Genomic DNA, 18,934 nt, shown 5'->3' on the forward strand with positions numbered 1-18,934 from the left:
AGACAACAGAGGCCCGTGTTCTCCTCCTGCTGCTGCTGCTGCTCTGCTCCTGGCCTGGTCGAGGGGAGCACAAGGGCTGCTGATGGAGAAGAGTTTCAGGTTTCAAAAGGATTTTTTTTTTTCTACTAGACTGGGTCAGGATGAATATAAACACAACACACGGGTGTGTGTGCATCTGTGCGGTGTGTGTTTATTATAGCATTTTGAACAGAATTTGAACTGTTCACAAGGCTCCCAGTATGTGTGTATTGTTCATATCCAGGTCACCAGTGGAGAGCCGCATGTTCTGTTCTCATCCCCACCTGATCCTACCAGCGTCTGCATGTGTGTCTCAGCACGTGTACTTGTGTGTACACAGTATGAAAATGTGTACAGTATATGAGAGAGGGAAAAAAGTCACATGGAGCAGTTATGTCACACAGTTAAAGTCCCAATTCATCCCATATGTGCTGTGTTATCCAGGTCCCTGCTCACTAAGCTAGCAGCCGGCTTTTAAAAAAAACCAGCACAATGTGCATCAGTCACGTGATGAAACTGAGCCCGATCAGGGGACACCACCCTAGGGAGTGACGGAGGGGGGATTTGAGTTCAGAACCAGGAAGTGTTTCGATGAAAGCAGCAGGGCCTTGGGGGAAGTTTCTCCACCCCTCCTCCTCCATTTTACTTTCTCTGCCAGCTTAAACACATCTGTCCTGGCCTGACCACCCACCCCACTCCCAGAGCCATACAGCTGGAGCCTCCAACCAGCCTCAAGTACTTGAACAGGAGTAGTGAAGTTTGATTTGATTAAATAGATTTTGTAACAATGGAATACAATGTTAAATAAGATTAGAAAACATTAAGCTGATTGGAAATGAATATTATAAAGTGGGATTAGGAAAGTGGGATACTCTAAAGCCTGAGCCTGGTGACATAACAATGTAAAGACACCATGGAAACAACCAATAGTAAAAGTTACAACTTAATCACTGCAGATAAAATGCATCTCTATTTAAAGATTCATGAAGGTGATTTAAGTAGATGCCTTTTCTTGAAGAATTCATCTCATTATTTTTTCATTTTAAAGGAGCAACGAGCTGGGACTTCTGTTCGGATTACAGTAGCCTTTCTGTAGCCTCACCTTTGCATTACCAGATTTCTACAAACAAGATCGTGCCTCATATCCTTCATTAGACAGCTGTCTGCAGATCTGGTCCAGTAACAGACTTCTGTATCTGTAGGAATCTGTAGGAATTACCTGGCAGGGTAAAGCAAAGCAAAGTAAAGCATGTAAACTGTGATTTGTATTTTATCTTCAAGGTAACGACAAAGAAGCTACAGCAGTGCTAGCTTTAACAGGCGGCACAGTGGCGCTTCAAGCTAAATGATTATTATTTAGACACGGGACCTTTTTTCGGAAAAAAGTTGTACAGTAGTCAATGGGGAGAGACAGAAACTTGTGCCATGCATTACACATATGATGTTTGTCAATTTAAAGATAATTTTGCAAGACAAGGAAGTAACAAGTATAGTAAATACCATTTAGTTACCTCTATGTGAACTACACACGTCACCGTCACCGACATGGCCGTCACCTCGGCCCAGAACAAGTAGATGCCAGTACGGCGCATCAATTCAGCCGACTCCAGCACATAGCAGATCAAGCGAGGCAGGAAGTCAGACACTGAACCAACATTAAAACATCTGGTTAATTTTCAGAATAAAACACCCCGTGTTGTCGCTAGCACAGAAAGTCCACCCTTCTAATCCTTCAGCTGGGAACACTAACCTTTTGTCTGTTTGTTGTTGTGTTTACAACACATACATGTATAATTGCGAACGCTCGTGATTCCACTCCAGCTGTCTGACAGTGCTGCGCCATGCTGGACTTAAAACACAGCCGACGGGTGTTGACGGACGAGGGCGCGTGGAGGAAAACCGAAGCAGATCTGTTCCACAACACACATGCAACCAGGGGGATCCTGTAGTTAGCCAGTTCTGTGAGCGAGGTAATACACGGGACTGTGAGTGTTAAACGGGACCACGTCACTTACATGATTGTTGTGTTTCCTTTTTCAGTCTTATACTTGATGAGTTTTAAGCCTAACCCTAACTGCAACTTTCTTCAGGTGAAAAATGATCTTTTAAACTGACAAACATCATACGTGTGATTAATGCCATAATTCAAATGTGATCAAACAATGACGTCCCAGGTCCACCATAAGGGGGGTGACTTGACTTCTCTTTTCACAGGTGTATTGTTTACTATGTTTGTCTGCCATGTTAGTATGCCGACACTGACTAATTATCACAAAACACAAAGTGCAGCTAAGCCTAATGGGAATATCATTAGTTTGGTATCTGTTCATAAACTGCATTTTGATGATGGCACTTGATAAAAAGTCGGGGAGTGCCAGAGATAATATTATTCATCCTGAAGCAAAACTTAATGTCTGTCCTTCCTTTTCCTGCCTGTGAGGCAGTTTCTTCAGTTTTACGAAGCTGACTGTTGAACTATACAAAGTGTTTGTGTTAGACATATGATATGATATGATGTGAATCTCTGGCATTGTCTATGCTATCACACAGAGCACCTGAAGGCTACATAAAACTCTGACCGTGCTTTGCCACCAACTAAGCAGCTCCTATTTCCCAAATTATGCATGCATCATGTTGAAAGTGGGACAGGTCTGCCTTTAAAGAGGGCAATTCTACCTTCAAGTGCTCCACATAAACCCTTCCTACCAGTCATAAATATGACTTACAGTACACCAGTCGAGTTCTTTTGGTTGAAGAAAAGTAAAAACTACAGAAAAAGTAAGCTTCAAACAGCACACAGGTGCAGCACAGAAGGTAAGACGAATCAAAAATACATTGGATAATATGTAAGAGAATGAAAAATGTCAGCTAAAAAAAAAGTAGGCACTAAAAAATACAATAGCGACATTATATTTGCTAGCAGGTGTTGGCTCAGCTTCACCGCTTTATTACTCCCCAGAGGTGACATCTCTGAAGTTCAGGCAGCCGCATTTAATGTTGTTCATATGTGCTTCCCTTAAAATTACAATATTTCCAGCAGTATTTGAAGGCAGCATAATTACTGAGGCGGTGCAGCCCTGTCCCCCCATCAACCCACCGCCCACCCCTCTCAGGGTCTTACTGGGAGGGTTGTTAGAGGGCTGGTTGTGTTTTCTTTGTGCGGCTAGGCCTCGCTATCACATTACTGCACACATGCTGATGCAGCAGCTCCTGCAGCCCGCCTCTCCCAACCCCACCCTCCCCCCCACCCCAGCACCGTCCCAGCCTTTTCCACCGAGCCGACCTACAATGGAGTGAAACAAATTACTATTTCAATTTAAGCGGTGCCACATTACAGTTTCCAATCACAGAAATAAGTCGTTACTTTTGTTATCGCCACTTCTAAATATAAGATTAAAGTTGAATTATCCAGGAAATACATCCCACTCCCCACAACCCCAGACGTTCAGATTAATTTTCAGAGAATTAGTCATCGTCCCCTCACACATCGCGCTGAGCTCAGATGAGAAATGGCAGAAAAGTTGGCTTTGCCTGGAGGAAATATTCTCTAAACTTTGATTTTTATCACGGAGCACAGAGAGGAAAATTAAGTTGAGTCCCAATTTTAAAGGATCAGACGATGCAACAGACAATTTTACAGCTATGAAATATAGTGGTGTAAAAATACATCTCCAAGGGAGTAATAAGCAAATTAATATATACATTTTTGAAAGGGGTCCAAGACATTGTGAGTTACATTACGTGGCATATTAATCTTACTCCTCTTTGGCAGTTGCTTGCTCTCTCGCAGTCAAAATCTGCAATAACTCAGCTGCCTCTCTAGTCGGGGAAACCAAAGAGATTTGGCAACCAATGTTCTTGCAATATGTTCACTTAATAAAATTAGGGACTGTGAGAAAATTATTCAGGAGGAGCAGGGCAGAGCATTCTCAGCTGCCAGTATGCTCTTCCAACATTAGCATCCATTAGTGTCCAATAGTTTCTGCAACTTTCTTAAAAACGACAGTCAGACATTCACAGTCACTGATATGACTGTTCTGGGTTGGTACGGGCCTTAACAGTTTGATACCAAAAGAGGAGAAGTGTGAAGAATTTCAGATGATGATCGCAAAAGATGCATCACATTTTTCCAGCAACTTTTTAAAAGAAGAGCTACTGAACACTCGTTTTTTAGCCGCATTTGTAAAGATGAATGTGACCAGAAAAACAGATGAAAGATAGAAAGGAAAACTCCTCTCCTGGCTGTGTGATATTTATATAATAAATCACACAAAAGAAGAATTTTGAGATACAAAAACTTTTTGAAAAATGAAAATTCCAATAAAACAGAGAGGGAGAGGAGGGATATATTGATAGTTGGCCTCAAATTAAAAATAATTTGCAACACAAGAACATATTCTCTTCTAGACTGAACTGAATGGCTCAAATTATGACAGTAAAACGAGTCATTTCACAGGGGTTGTGATGCTCAAAAAAATTGGGATAGTTAAGGGAAAAATTAACTGGAGGACCTGATAACAAAAGCAGTTTCTTTCTGTTGTAACTGTTGTAGTACTGAAATTAAAACGATGTTGGCTTTGTGACAAAATTGCATGTTTTTGCCACCCTCTGTCATCGCAGACAGGGAAGGGCTCTTTAACTGTACAAACACATCTAAAGCTGACCTTTCCACAAGACAAAGATGATAGTGGACGGGGCAGGAAAGCCACCAGGTTTGGTTGGGAAGTGCAGCTACAGTGGTGCCCTGTGTAGCAGCAGACTGAAGCAAAAGAAACAGAAAAAGGATCAGTCAGGGTGTTTATTTTTCCTCCCAGCAGAAAAGGCCTTCATTGATGGTTTTGGATATGCTGCCCTTTTGCAGACATGGAGCGGTTTTGACCTGGCCTTTCTTTCCGTTTTCCTCCCTCTCCTCTCTCACCCAGGAGCTGGAGGGGAGCTTGTAAAGTCAGCAGCCATACGTTGTGTTATAAAAATAATCCAGGTTTTATTGGGATTGCCATGGGAGGTTGGCATGTGGGGGGGGGCTGAGGGTTAAGTGTTATACAGCACAATTCACCTCTCTTACCAGAAAGAACTGCACTGTTACATACTGTACTGACTGCTCCACACATACACACACTGGGAGACAGAGGAGCAATTGGAAATTGTGATTTCTTGGAGATAGAGCACAAAGGTAGGAGTGTTGGTTGACGTGTATGTGCGTTTCCGTGTGCATGTGAAGAGGCAGTATATGTGAATCAGCGTGTGGGGGTATTAACAACATGCTGGTATTTAAACTGCGCCTTTAACAATGGGGCTTAAGTCTCTCGCCAGTACCCACAGTCTGTCTGCTAATGGTACCAGTTCACTCACTTACCCAGCAGGATGGAGACACTCCAGTGACTCTACCCAGTGCCAGGAAATGCTAAATATCACTAAATGATCCTATGGAGCCCCTTATAAATGCCACATCGGCCTGTAAACATCTCATTTTTGCCTGTGCAGGGGTGTCTGATAGAGATATCCAGGAACTTCACGAGCCCTATGTGCAACAGGGAAGCAGATATGTCAGGTTGAACTCTAGGAACATCTCAGTCTACTTGGTTTTGGCTAAAGGTCATCGAATAAATGCGTCTGAGCAAGTTCAGACGCTGTCCAAGGCATTTTCAGGGCGATACAATCACAGCTGCGCGCTGCCAGGCCCACATGCGGCACTCAGCTTGAAGGACAAAGGGCTCTAGAAGAAATTGATAGATTAGAAAAGGGCACGGTCAGTCATTTGTCTTTTGTTTTCCCTATCAGAGGCCTTACAGTGTTGCCGTGTTGCTGGGGACAACATTATAAAGCATGAAAGATTGCCTAGCTTATAGGCATTTATGGCAAGTGTAAGTATTTCGACTGTTTTTCACGGTTGAGTGAGTTGCCCTTTAGGATTGCAAAAGATGCCTTGGAAAGGCATTCCTCCGCCCAGGCTCCAGAGAATGCAAGATGTGGCGTAAGGCAGGGGGGCTTTGGCGGACAGAAAGAAGCTCAGTGTCTGTCCGTCATTGTCCAGACGTCTGACGGGCCAACCGAGGTCACAGCAGCGGAAAATGCCCCTGGTGGGACGGGCGAGGGTGTGGGAGGTGATAGCGGCTGTCTCCAGAATTCAAACACCGTCAACCCTTTAATATCTGTCTCATCCCTAACAAGATGAACCTGTAAAATTAGCCTGCTGAAACGGGTAGTTGTTACGGTGGCAGAGGGAGTGCCGTGACAGGGATATTTGTCAAGAATTGGATTATAGCAGATGGCTTTCTGAAACCTCAAACCAGTGTGATTAGATTTTCACCGTTGTACACTGATTGAAGGATGATTGCATTAGATGACACTGGGGCGGAAAAATACAGACAACACAAGCTCGATTTCAGCAATGTGGCGGGATTGTAATCCGCTCTCTTGCTTGCACATGGGTGCCTTTACCAGGCCGTTGTCCTCCGTCATCAAGAATACAGCTGCCAATGCCATCTGAGTGTTTTAGAGGTTTCAAAGATTCAAAACTATCACTTTACAACACAGCATTGTGCAACCAAGTGGTCCCTTTATGCTACATACTGTAAGAAAAGAAGAAGACAGAAGCTGCACTGTAGTCTGGTGGTATAGCAGTGGATACTTCTGTATCTTTTGCCAGATGGCAGCAGGGCGAACAGACTGGCTGGGGTGTTTTTAGGGTGTTTTCACATTACTTAAGATTGTACTCATTGCCTACAGTTCTGTGCTCATTCCTACTATCTCTACTTTTCCTTTTTTTTAATTCCCCTTTATGTCTAATCTCACAATCAGATTGCCAGTTTAGTTTATTTGTGAAATATCTTGACAAATGCTGGAAAAACCTGCTAAGCATTAGCCTGTTAGCATGCTGACGATAGCACGTACCTCAAGTGGCAATATTGCTGCTGTAGACTCTTTATCTTGCAATCATGATCGTGATCATGTGATTTCACAGCTTCAAGTTATGCCCCTGTAACCGGACACACAGTGGTCCAACCAATCAGCGCCCTATGAGGAACTACTGGCAACTCTGGGATTGGTTTAGATGTGACGAGCAGCAAGAGACGCGACAGCTCCTTTGAAAACAACAATGGCGGCTCCCCAGAGGTTAGTGTAGCTGCTGTAGCATCAGTTATGTCAGAGTCTTCATCGAAAGATGAGCAAATAATGGCAAAGTAAGCCTTCCTCCATGAAAAAGATGTTTTTGTGCCTTCCAACTGGCTTTGGCAAGAGTTCGATTTATCAACTGGCTCCTCTGGTGGTCGTGCTCTCTTGATGATTGGCTAAAGTTTGCCTGTGATGGACGTTGATAGACAGATGGTTCGTCCAATCACCTGCCAAGTATTTTATCAAAGTGCCTGCCCCTTTCCAAACAGTTTCTAGTGGCGCCTGGTTCTGTGTGACAAACCATCTGGTGCATCTCGCACTGTTTCCAAATTCCATCGTACCGTTCCAGTATATTAAATTTACTAATTGTCTACCGTTCTTTCCAGTTACAAAAAGTCAACATACTTTAACAGTTCATATTAAAAGGACATTATACAGTTTGTGTGTTGAATCATGTCGATCAGACTGCATCCTTGAAATATCCCAGCTAATTACATTTCACTAATATTTATTAAAGGATTTGCAGGATTTTTTTGTTTTCCGTGGTGTTAACAAAAGCTCTGTGCAAGAATAGCATTCATTATGGGAGAATGGTGTCCATCAACAGCTCACTCAAATAGCTGGGGGTTTTAGTCTGTATACTGACTGTTTGGAGTGTACTTAGTTTTGTTGCTTTTCCAATGTCACCCTACGTAATGAAAACCTGCTTAGATTCAGCATGTATTGTGAATTTGGGACACAACTTAAGTCTTGTTTAATCTCATCAAGCATTCAATGTCGAATCTAGCCGTGGATAAAAAATGCACAGTCACAGAAACACATTCTCAACGTGGAGTCGGTGAAGCTCGCTGTACTCACCGTTTGCGGCAGCTTTCTCCGAGCAAACAAGTGAACACGAGCGATGTGCATTCATAGCCAACCTCCAACAAGCCCGAGGCAGAAAGTGGCCTTTCAAAAAAACGGTTATATTTTGTTAAAACAGGGATTGTTTTTATTCTGGGCGAACTTTTGGCATCCCAAATGATGGTATCAAAATTCAGGCGTAACCAGAGCCTCTTCCTGTGTATCTTCTGCAAAAGAACAGTACAGTGTAGGAGTTAAGCTGCCCATGGATAATTTCTCTCATGTTTGCCAGAGTGTTTGCATATGCATAGCTGCCGAAGAAGATTCATCAGGCACTTTGCAGCAAGGAGAGTGATGGAGCTGAGGGGAAGTGAGAGCATTTGGTGCTGTTTATTGGAGTGAGCCAGCTAGGGGCCAGGGGCGCAGCAGAAGATGGAGAAGGGGAGAGAGATGCAGGGGTCCCAGGGGCCCCAACCCTGCCTCCATCAGCAGTTTTTCTCCCCACGCTGACAGGCGGCACACTCTCGCTCCGGGACCGGAGAAATCCCACTTTCACCGTTTCCAGTGGAATTTAATAACCCCCTGAAAGTATTCCTCTGAAGAGGAGAGAAAATTAGCATGCTGTTATCCCATCGAGAGGGAGAGAGCACAGCAGTGAGGCCATCGCTGCAGATATCCAAATTCAGCAGAGATTCAACGCTGATTTATAGGCTTGGCGACTTAGTGAAATTAAGTGAAAGAAACTTGGGGCCGAACCAGTGGTTTATCTCTGTCATCTAGCCGATCTATCACCCCGACTTTTAAGAAAATTAAGCTCCTTTCTATTGTGAGAAAAGGACTCCTTAACAGAGCTACCTTGCTCTGATGAAAGAGCCATTCTTGCCTTTCTAATCAAACGCCACAGTTCCGACTGCAGGTCAGATCAGAAAGATGAGGAATGTTTATGAAGCGCTAATGAAAAGGCTTTTTTTTTCTTTCCTCCCTGAAAATGCTCTGATTAAAACCTTGCTTGTCACTTCCGATCGCTCCTTAATGAATATACAAGTTGAATGAAATGATGCTCTGTTGAGCTGTAATTTCCGTCTTCCGTCGGGGGAGGGAGGGACTCATCATATGGGGCATGCTTTAATACACTCATCTCAATAGATATTAACCACCAGGCGATTGCAGAGGCAATGAAACATTTGGGCCATTCATTTCAGATGAAGACAGGAGATTTCTCCACTTCGTTCCACAAATGTTTACCCATGAAATTGCAATGAGATGAAATGTGACAGATCAGCATCGGCTGAAAGCGGTTTTCTGTCAGAAAGCTAACGTTGCGAAAAGACCTTTAGATTGATTATGACAACTTTGGTTCTCCGCCGTTTAGAATCAAACAGCCACCGCTGGGTGTTGAAACCATTCATTACTTTTCATCTCAATCTCTACACGATCCGACTGGAGGTCTTAATTCTGTTCTTAGGTCAATTCTGCCTTCTTTAAATGGTCTGGTGTCTGTCAAGAAGAGAATATGATACATATAACTGTAAATATTTCGCTGACAATGATTTTAATTGGAGTATACAGGCCCAAAACTGGAGCTTTGCATCTTCAGCGTCTTCAGCAGGAGCGACAATAGACTCGCGCACACATAAACACATCTTAACATCCACCTGTGATGTTCAAAAAGCTGTGAATTGCTCTGCGCTATTAAAAACTCCAGCAGAGAATGAAAGGTAACACGAGGTAAACGCTCAGAATATCTGTTTCCCCGACTCTAAGCGTTCCCCAGTATAAATCTCAGCCAATGTAAACCCAAAATCTCCCTCAGATGGAAAAGTCCAAACAGAGCGGACTGAGGAGAGTGATGCAAAGAGAGCAGAGGCTCAGGGGAGGTGACCTGTGCTCTGCCTCGTAATGAGACTTTACCCCACTTTCTCAGCACCTGGCCTGCTTTCTACATTTGTCAAACACGTGCTAAATAATGTTCCTGTTGCTGCTTTTCACTCATGCAACCTCTGTACCGACATTTCTAGGACACATTAGGCACAAAACAATGATTTTGCATGTTGAGTCCACCGGTTGAGGATACATGAAAGCATGGATTTGATTTTGTCCTGGCTCGAAGCTGAAGCTCTTTAGGGTTTAGTTCCCATCAATACCAGCAAAATCTCTTTCTCTGTTGTTGCCGGGGAAGATTGACCTGAATTGTGAATCACTAGAGTTAATCCCTCCTACGTTTACTATATGAAGAGCTGGATTTCCCAAGCTGGCCTCATACAGACCATCCTGGGAGCTAACAGCGTGGATTAAGCTGCATTCTGCATCAGGTTGGTGTCTGCCTGCACACTGTAGACGTCTCAAGTCTTTGTTTTGAATTAGTCCTGTTGCTAAATTAAACTGTGAGAGGGAACAGGACGATTCAAGTGTCACAGCAGCGGAACAGATTATAAAGGTGCTAAGTATAAGTGTAATTAGACATAGCCACAGATAAAGTGGGGAGATGATGATGTTGCAATAAAAAGTTGAACACAAAAAAACTGTACTTGAGTGAATTAAAAAAGGTGTTGTGACTGCAGATAGGTAAGAAGTGACTTATTTCGCTTGTAGCAGCTAAACCGCGGTGTGTAAAGTGTGTCTGATAAAAGAAGACACTATCGAAGGGTTTCACTTGGCAGTCATTTTAGTCTAGGGCTGTCCCGATATCAGATTTCACTGGACGATTATCGCAGCTAGATAGCTAAAAGTTACTGTGGCTTCTTTTGGGGTTTTTTTATGGTAGCCAGTGTTACTGCCACCTACTATGACAAAGTGAGAACAGAAAGAAACTGAAATGATTTAAGAGGGGCTGGATTATTTACATGATATCAGTCGTTATCTGCTACACCCCTATTTTAGTCTAGTGAGCAGCGGTTTATCTGGTGTCGCTGCATCGGTGTTGCTACAACATCATAATTAATGTAATGGAGCAGGCAGGAGACCGTGTTTTCTGTGGAACTTGTTTTCATTTTGTTGACTTATTATTTTGAGACTTACTTTTTGTTTTTTTGTTGTTTTTTTCAGTTGTCTGCAGCAGTTTGGTTAGGTTAAGGCAACAAAACTAGTAGGTTAGGTTTAGGAAAAGATAGTGCGGGTTAAAATGCACTATTTCACAATGTCAACGACGTGTTAGAAAGGATAACTTCTCCCATGTGCATGGTGTTCTGGCCTTTTTCCCCCGAGTCGCAAAGCTGCACAGTATGTAAATTATGCCACTAGAGGTCTCTCAATCAAAACAACGCAAAGAAAAGACATCGATTGACGATGTTGTGAAGTAATGTGGGATCATGGGAGTTGTTGTCTACTCTCGGCGACTACAGTACCTTCCTCACCGTCTGACATGCCATCTGGCGTTGGCGGAGTTGTAGAAAAACACACACCGTTACCTTGAGTAAAATTACAGATTTTTCTGGTTTCAGACATTGTCGGGAACATTTGGGATGACATATTTTAAATCATGATGTTGTAGGAAGAACACTCACTCGGTGATATCAGATTGTGCTCGTACAACAGCAGCAGCAATGGATCTGCGCAGGTGGAGCAGTCTGTCATCTGAAGGAGCAGCATCTGTGATGACCAGGAGCTTGGCCAGTATATTTCTCTCTCTATTGAATCAAGAGAACATCCTTGAACAGTGCTGGCCTTCGTCATCATTCTGTCTGGTCCCTCTCTCTGTCTGCTGCTGAGATTCTCCTGTCCCAGTAGACTGCTGCATATAAGATGACAGACGCCACCACAGAGTCAAAGAAAAGATTCAGAGGTGCCAGCAGACTCCGAGGGACCTTCGGGTGATCTCACACCTGCTACGTGTTTTCTTGCTTAGTACAGTTTGTTTGGGCTGATGTGAAGGGGTCTTTGGCAAAAACCAGGTGGACCCAGCTACGGTCATTTTGTGGAAACTCAAATGCCAGAATAATTGTTGGCAGTGTACGTTTCTTTATGTTGCAACTTTATGTTTCTTTAGATTGAATTTTAAATCTTATGTTATTTCAACGCTGTGTGCCTGGTTGGGTTTAGGCACAAAAAAACACTTGGTTAGGTTAGGAAAAGCTCATGTTCGGGCTTACCTGGATCTGTCGCCACAAACACAGATGGATGTTGTCCCGACGTCTCGTTAAAAATAACCAGTGGTTTTGCGCAAATGTTGAAAAGCCGCCTCGAACAGTGGTCTCTCGTTTGTCAGCCGTCTCACCCTGCTGTCCGGCCACCACCACCACCATCCCCTTCTCCTGACATCAAAGTTAGCTTAGAGACATGAAGACTGAATGTGACATAATGCATATTGCAGTATGAGATAAATGCATCTACCAGCAGCTCCTCGGTCAAGCTTGCACTTGTCGGGAGGCACCGGTGAACAAAGCCTAGCATCAGCCTCCTGTATTCACCTTCTTTTCTCCATCAGTGAAGCATCCACCAGTGACTGAGTCATCAGAAAGTGTTTGTCTGTGTCAGTGTCCTGTGTGTTAGCTGGAGTCTGACTTGGGGGATGAGAAGAATCGTAGCAGGGACAATCATGTCGGACTGTCTGTGATCTTACATCCTGTTAGTGAGGTAGTCGACAGAGCCTCATTCATTCACGTAGAGGGTTTACACTGCAGTCTCAGGCACACAGACTCGAGAAACCTGTGATTCATTGACAGAATTACTCACCTTTAAATGATCTGTTGAAGCCTTCTAAAGTAAAAACCAAATCTTTTTAACATCTCATATTAATTTGTGAAATAACCGAAACACCTCATGCTACTGGAATGCTGTAATTACTCGTGTACCCTTGTAATTGTTTATCAGATGCTGTGAAAAACAGAGTGAGCGAGAGCTGCGAGCTGCCGACTCGCTATCAGCCGCTATCTTTCTTTGCCGCTCTGTCAGCCATTAGCCTATAATTTATGCTTTCACACTCTCAAGGCCTTGCGCTCATAGCGGCGGCATCGCTGCATTCGGCAAAGTTTTTGCTTTCAGTCTGTTGACGGCTGTACATTGACTGATAAACAGAAACGCTGACAAATTGAGTGCTCCTTCACGCCCACTGCAGGTGTTCGAACAAAAAAAAAATATTAAAGCGGGAGTAAAAAAGCTTCCATTGTAGCGGAGGTGTGAATTAAACTCCAGTTCACTTTGGCATGATACATTTTTTAAAGCGAGAAAAGCCAGACAGCCTCTGAATGGGCTCTTTTGACGGACAGTTCAAACAGACACTTTTGACCACCTCACTAAAAACTGCAGCCAAAAAATGAAAATAATGATATATGATCAAGAAACTCGAACTGAGGTGCTGCTTGGACAAAATTACAGATTTCGAGCAGAGCAGAAAGAGGTGCAATACTGTCTGATCAGCACCGTGGATTCCTTAAGTCATGTCTGAATAGCTTTCACGAGCCTAGGGGCCATGAAACAGGCTCAGCATATAGGGAACTGAGTAAGAGAACGAGTAAAAAACAGCATATAAAGTTGTCCGAGACAGTGAAACTGTTATTTATCCTGCGCCGGCTGCACAGTGCATCAATAACACATTGAACTTGAGGTCAGGCATGGAGCTTTACACATGGCTGCCTCTTCACATAATACATCTGAAGTCTATTTTATCCAACCTTGGGTGCAAATAATCCCTGCAAATTAATTTTCATCATAGTCTTTCATTTGAAAGTGTTATTGACTGGAATAGACAAGGAAAACATCCAGGGAAGGTCGAGTTCTGCTCATTTCTTATTTAAAAACACTTTCTTTTTATTTAAATTCCTAGAAGGCCGTACTCACCATACTAAGCACAGCTCTCCAGCATGAAACCCACATTTTCTCAACAGTGTCTCTTGATGTGGCCCGAGGCCGTGCTACTTCTCCCTTTTCATCACTGAGCTGTTTTTAACACGCTGCCGAATGAGAGTCCGACTCCAAATTAGTGTCCTAAATCCAAACTCATTAACTCGCAAACCAAACAAATCTGTGCCACGGCATCTACAACCTGATGTGTGTTTGAGATTACGAGCATTATAATTCAGCCGTGTTTATTTGCTAATCTGTCTGTGTGAGGATTTGGGCAACTATCTTCACAGCGTTCACATCAGGCGGCGTGTAAATTCAGACAGGCAGTTTAGAGCCGCGTGGGGATGAGCGGTGCGAGACGTGCGCTCACATACGGCGAGGAACAGTGGTGGAAGTGCTGCAAGTGTTCCTGCAGGAAAAGATATTACATCAGATAGTCAAAGATGAGAGGAAATATCTTATTTCAGTCTTGGTTTATTGATTTATGCTCAGGTTAAAAGGCCCCGTGGTGCAGCTGCTACGCCGAGACAAAAATAATTTTCAATTTTTTTCTGTGCTAATCCACAAAGATTATCAATCTATTATTTGCCTACTGATCTTTCCGCCTGATCTTTGGGTCGTAATCCCATGTTTTGTTTGTTATTTCATGTTTTTGTCCTCTCTGCTGGATTATTAAACTTTAAGGATAAGGTCACCCAAAAAGGAAAATCCAGCCATTATCCACTCAACCCGTTGTTTTGTTGTCCACCAAACATTTCTCGCAGCGTTCTCATAAACAACTGAAGTAGACGGGGGCCGATAAAGGTAAAATAACATAAAATGGCTCCCAACAGCTCCATACAAGTCTCCAGAAGCCCCGAGATCCCAAATTGATTTGCAAATATGTTATTGACACCGTTTTTTAAGCCAAAATCTTCACTGTAGCTGCTAAACTGAAAGCGTTAGCGTGCGTTGGCTGCACAAGCCTAAATGTGTGTCAAGGGTATGAATATTGTCTTTTCAATTTGAGATCTAAGGGCTTGGATTATGCCAGACGAGCTGTAATGCAGTGGTTTTATGTTTTTTTTTTGGTTGTTTTTTTACAATTTAAAACAAGACCCCCTGTGCTTCAGTCGTTTAGGGGAATGCTGCAATGCTGTTTTGCTCTGAAGTTGAGTAGATAATGAGTGATTTTTTACTTTTGGGTGAACTTACCCTTTAACATAAGATATTTGGCCTCTGATTCTAAAATTATTCATTTATTCTTGCAGTGTGAGTCAAGCTAAAATGAGAACTAGTTTGTATGGAGCCTGAGGGGTAACCTCCCAGCATGCACCGGGGCAACAAACTGATGGACAAAAGTCTAATTTCAAGTGTGTTCCTGCATCGTTACTGATGTTATTGTGTCCTACAATGTCCTCAGTGTTCCCTCAATGCTAATGTTGTTACAGTTAGTTGAAGGGGAATGTCATCGATTTTACGCATTAGGTTCAGTTAACAGGTCACATGGAGCGCTACTGACTCAGTCAGTGAAAACAGCTTCAGACTTTGATGACATAATCAGGGTAATCTTGGGTTTAGCTTAGAGAGCCAAAATGTGTTGATGGAACTTAATCCGTGTTAGGGAATAAAAGTCATAATATTTCATATTATTTTTTATTTGTCTTGTCAGTCCCCGAGCTTTAACAAAGTGCATTACTAAATTCCTGGAAAACCCCTTTAAGAGTACATAAACATATTTATATATACTGTACACCATGAGTGATGTACATGATTGATAATTTGCTCTCCAATGTGACTGAGTATAGCGTGACCATGGTTGAAGAGAGACATTAATCATGGCCTCTCTTGTTGTCCTATCAAGGACAATGATCTTCTTTATGTTTAACAGGCTAGAACTTGAAAAACACGGTCATGTGACAACATAATATAATCCCTCGCTCTTGCGATAGGAAAATAATGTTCATTTCAAAGGTTTAACTACTGCACAGAAGAAGAAGTCTTACTTCACTGAGTAGAATCCATGTTAGCGGTGTTATTGATCATATTCAGCCACTAAATTCAACATTACATCTCCCCTTCCATTGCATCCACGTTACAGTACAGCTGTTGTTCGGATCAGCTGCCCCCTCAAGTGGCTGCCAGTTTGGTGTGCTAATGTCAGTGTCGCTAATGATAGCTAGCTAACGTTAGGTCAGTACAGTATGCCTCAGCCATTTTTACGTTTTTTTCCAGAAACTGTCAACTACCAAGTCTCTTGATGCTGACAAAACACATGATGATATCACATGATACCAACGGTGTTAAACTATTGGCTCACAAACTTTGTTAGAAGCTGGAACCAACTTTCTTCTACAGAGATAAACAAAACAATCATTTTAATTATTCATTCACAATCATAATAATGTAAATAATAATGCTTTGATTCTGCACCTTTCTACAAACTCTGTGGATGTATTATTTTATCTGTATGACCTTTAAATGTGCACTGGAGGCTTTAAGTTGAACAGAGAGACTCTTCCTCCTCCGCAGACGAGTCTGACGACAGTCGTCTAGTGTCAGACTCTGCACAGACATCATTTACTCAGTGAAGCTCAAACATCCAAGTGAAGAAAAACATGAGCTAAAAACATTTTCCAATGGACAATAGCACTCCTATATTTTGCATCTTCTTTCCGGGTTGAAAATCGATAAACAATCACAGCAGAGAAGTAGCAATTCATGTTTTGGGGAAAAGAAAAAAACACGACATACATAAACTCACCGATCCGTAATGCTGCCATGTTGCAAAGAGACATAAGAGGAAAACAATTATAATAGTAACATTTGTTTGAAGGCCACATCTGAAAAGAGCTCAAAGAGTCAGCAGATAATGTTTCCTTAGCTCGCAAAAACAGTGAAAGCAATAATAATATCGCTGTATTAAAGCTGTAGCGGCCTCCAGCTGAACATTTTCTCTGCCATAGAGGGAGATCTACCATCAGGCTGATTCACAGAGCAGGTCTGGAGCAGGTGCCTTGCTCACCGGCTCTTCCAGGCAGGAAGTGGTGAAGAACCAGACCCTCCGGTCTAACAATGCTCTCTTTAACAGCCGGGGCCACCCTGCTCCACAGCCCCCCGCTATAAAGGGACCTCAGGTCAGACCCCAGGTTGGGAAGCACTTTGCAGAAACAAGGCTTCACTTTCCTCACAATGAAAACCGTCTTCATCAAGCAGCGTCTGGGCAGCTGGGGGGCCCCTCTGTGTCGGGGCCCTTGTTCGGAGAGGCTAATGGGCGGAGACCTGTTAGTTAGTGTGCCTTTTTTTTTTTTTTTTTTTTTTTCTTAAACCCTCCCAGGTCCCTGCTGTGATGCGTACTGCAGAAGTAGGCTGGGGGCGCACACACGCCGCAGCGCCACGCACCGCACACGCACACACACACATCATTTCCAGTGGAGACTGGCACAGAGACGCAGCGCCACGACCGCTCCGGTATGTCTGCTGGGTACGGACTGCTCAAACTTCTGCGCAGGGAGAGAGGCGGATAGATCCACCCGGCTCGTCCCAGATAGCGGATTAAATTCACGCTCTCTTCTGTTTCTTTCCTTTTTTTCCCCCCCTTCTGTTTTTTCTCCTCCTCCTCCTCCTCCTCCTCCTCTGGTTTCGTGTTACAAAGCCTTGGGAGGGAGTTGCGCGGAGAGCCAGTTCCTCTGTGTAGAAACTGAATGACAGGATCATATGGCTTGATTTCGCCTCACAGTCCAAACATTTTTTATTTAAAAAAAAAAATAAAAAATCGAGGCTGTAGGAAAAAGAGGGGAGAGGAACCGCGGGGCGAATTCATCCGAAACTGATGAGGATGTGGAATAATTTATAACTCCAATTCAACAACAAACCCGAGATAACGGAGAGAGAGAAGGAGAGAGGAGAGGGGGAGAAACGGATACTGGATCTGTCGTCAGACGGAGAGGAAAGCGCAGGACTGGGATCATCAGCACCATCAGCGGAATCGCAAGGTAAGTTTGGAGCCGTTATTTGTCGTGATGGTTGGCGGTGTGGACGCAAAGTAGACCGAGGGGGGAAGCAGGAGGTGGAGGTATAGATCCCGATCCCGAGGCTCCGGATCTCCAACTGTTGCCACGGAGCCCTCTTTTTCCTCGGAAATAGGACGCCTTCACACAATGCGCTGTCTAAACGGACCACTGAGGGGCTGTCGGGTTGTTTTCGGGGCTCAGTGTGCTGCAACTTTATCTCCATTTCGCGCAGCGTAAACACAGCGCACTGCGGTCAGGAGCAGTTGGAAGGGGATCAACTCCCCGGGTTTACCTACTGTATGGTGTGTGTGTGTGTGCGTGTGTGTGTGTGTGTGTGTGTGTGTGTGTGTGTGTGCGTGCGTGTGTGTGTGTGTGTACAGTATGCACCGCTGCACGATTCAAACTATACCCTGATGTATCATCCTCATCATATACCGTGTGTGTGCTGCTGTCATGCCAGTCATTACCACGCACCTCCTCTGAGGGCAAACATGCTCCTGATATCTTATTCTCCTGTCAGTCTGGAGGGTCTGTGCAGCTCTCAAATGAACTTTTAGGAGCCTTTTCTTCTTCCTCGGCGTTTTGTGTCATCTCTGGCATTAATATAATCCCCCTGTGATATTCCTAACTTAGTTTGTGACTTCCGAGCAGAGAGTTTCACAGCTCGCAGTGATGTGGTGGCACTCACATGCTGAAGATGCACATTTTCAGACCTCTGCTGTAGCATATACAGGGATTTTAAAGGCTCATCTCCACACAGCAGTTATAGGTGTCATATATGACAGACCTCAATGCCATAAAAGCAAAGAGTCCATTCAGTCGCTGCCTGTATTTCCCGCTTGCTCAGCTGACACTCAAAAAATTAAGCTCTTCTGGTGACAATAATCCACCGACTTGAGATATTACTTTGGAGTGCTTTCCCCCCATATTCCCCTTCCAGATTTTTTTTCCCCCCTTAATGAAGTAAGTATTAGCTCCAGTTGAGTGATTATTGTAATTACTGAGGGGGGCAGGCGTCCACGCCGGACAGTGAGCAAGGATTTGTGTAAAAAACGGTGGTGGTTTAGGAAGAGGGGAAGGAGGAGGAGGAGGAGGAGGAGAAGAAGAAGTGGGGGGTCTGCCTGGTTTTCTTGTCTTCTTCTTCTTCTTTTTTTTACAAGCTGCATGGTGCCACTGCCAGTTAA

The 18,934-nt window shown here is 43.6% G+C and overlaps 1 protein-coding gene across 1 annotated transcript in view; it reads left to right on the top strand.

Moving 5' to 3' along the window:
• The first annotated feature begins 17,151 nt into the window (after positions 1-17,151).
• Positions 17,152-18,934, top strand: part of sema4c (sema domain, immunoglobulin domain (Ig), transmembrane domain (TM) and short cytoplasmic domain, (semaphorin) 4C) — a 96,916-nt gene continuing 95,133 nt past the window's right edge. The window contains exon 1 of the mRNA XM_084360630.1: positions 17,152-17,732. The gene's annotated coding sequence lies outside the window, so the exon portion shown is untranslated. The remainder of the gene's footprint in view (positions 17,733-18,934) is intronic.

Source organism: Pagrus pagrus, assembly GCF_965226575.1.
Source record: "Pagrus pagrus genome assembly, chromosome: 8".
In the NCBI taxonomy this organism is placed as follows: domain Eukaryota; kingdom Metazoa; phylum Chordata; class Actinopteri; order Spariformes; family Sparidae; genus Pagrus; species Pagrus pagrus.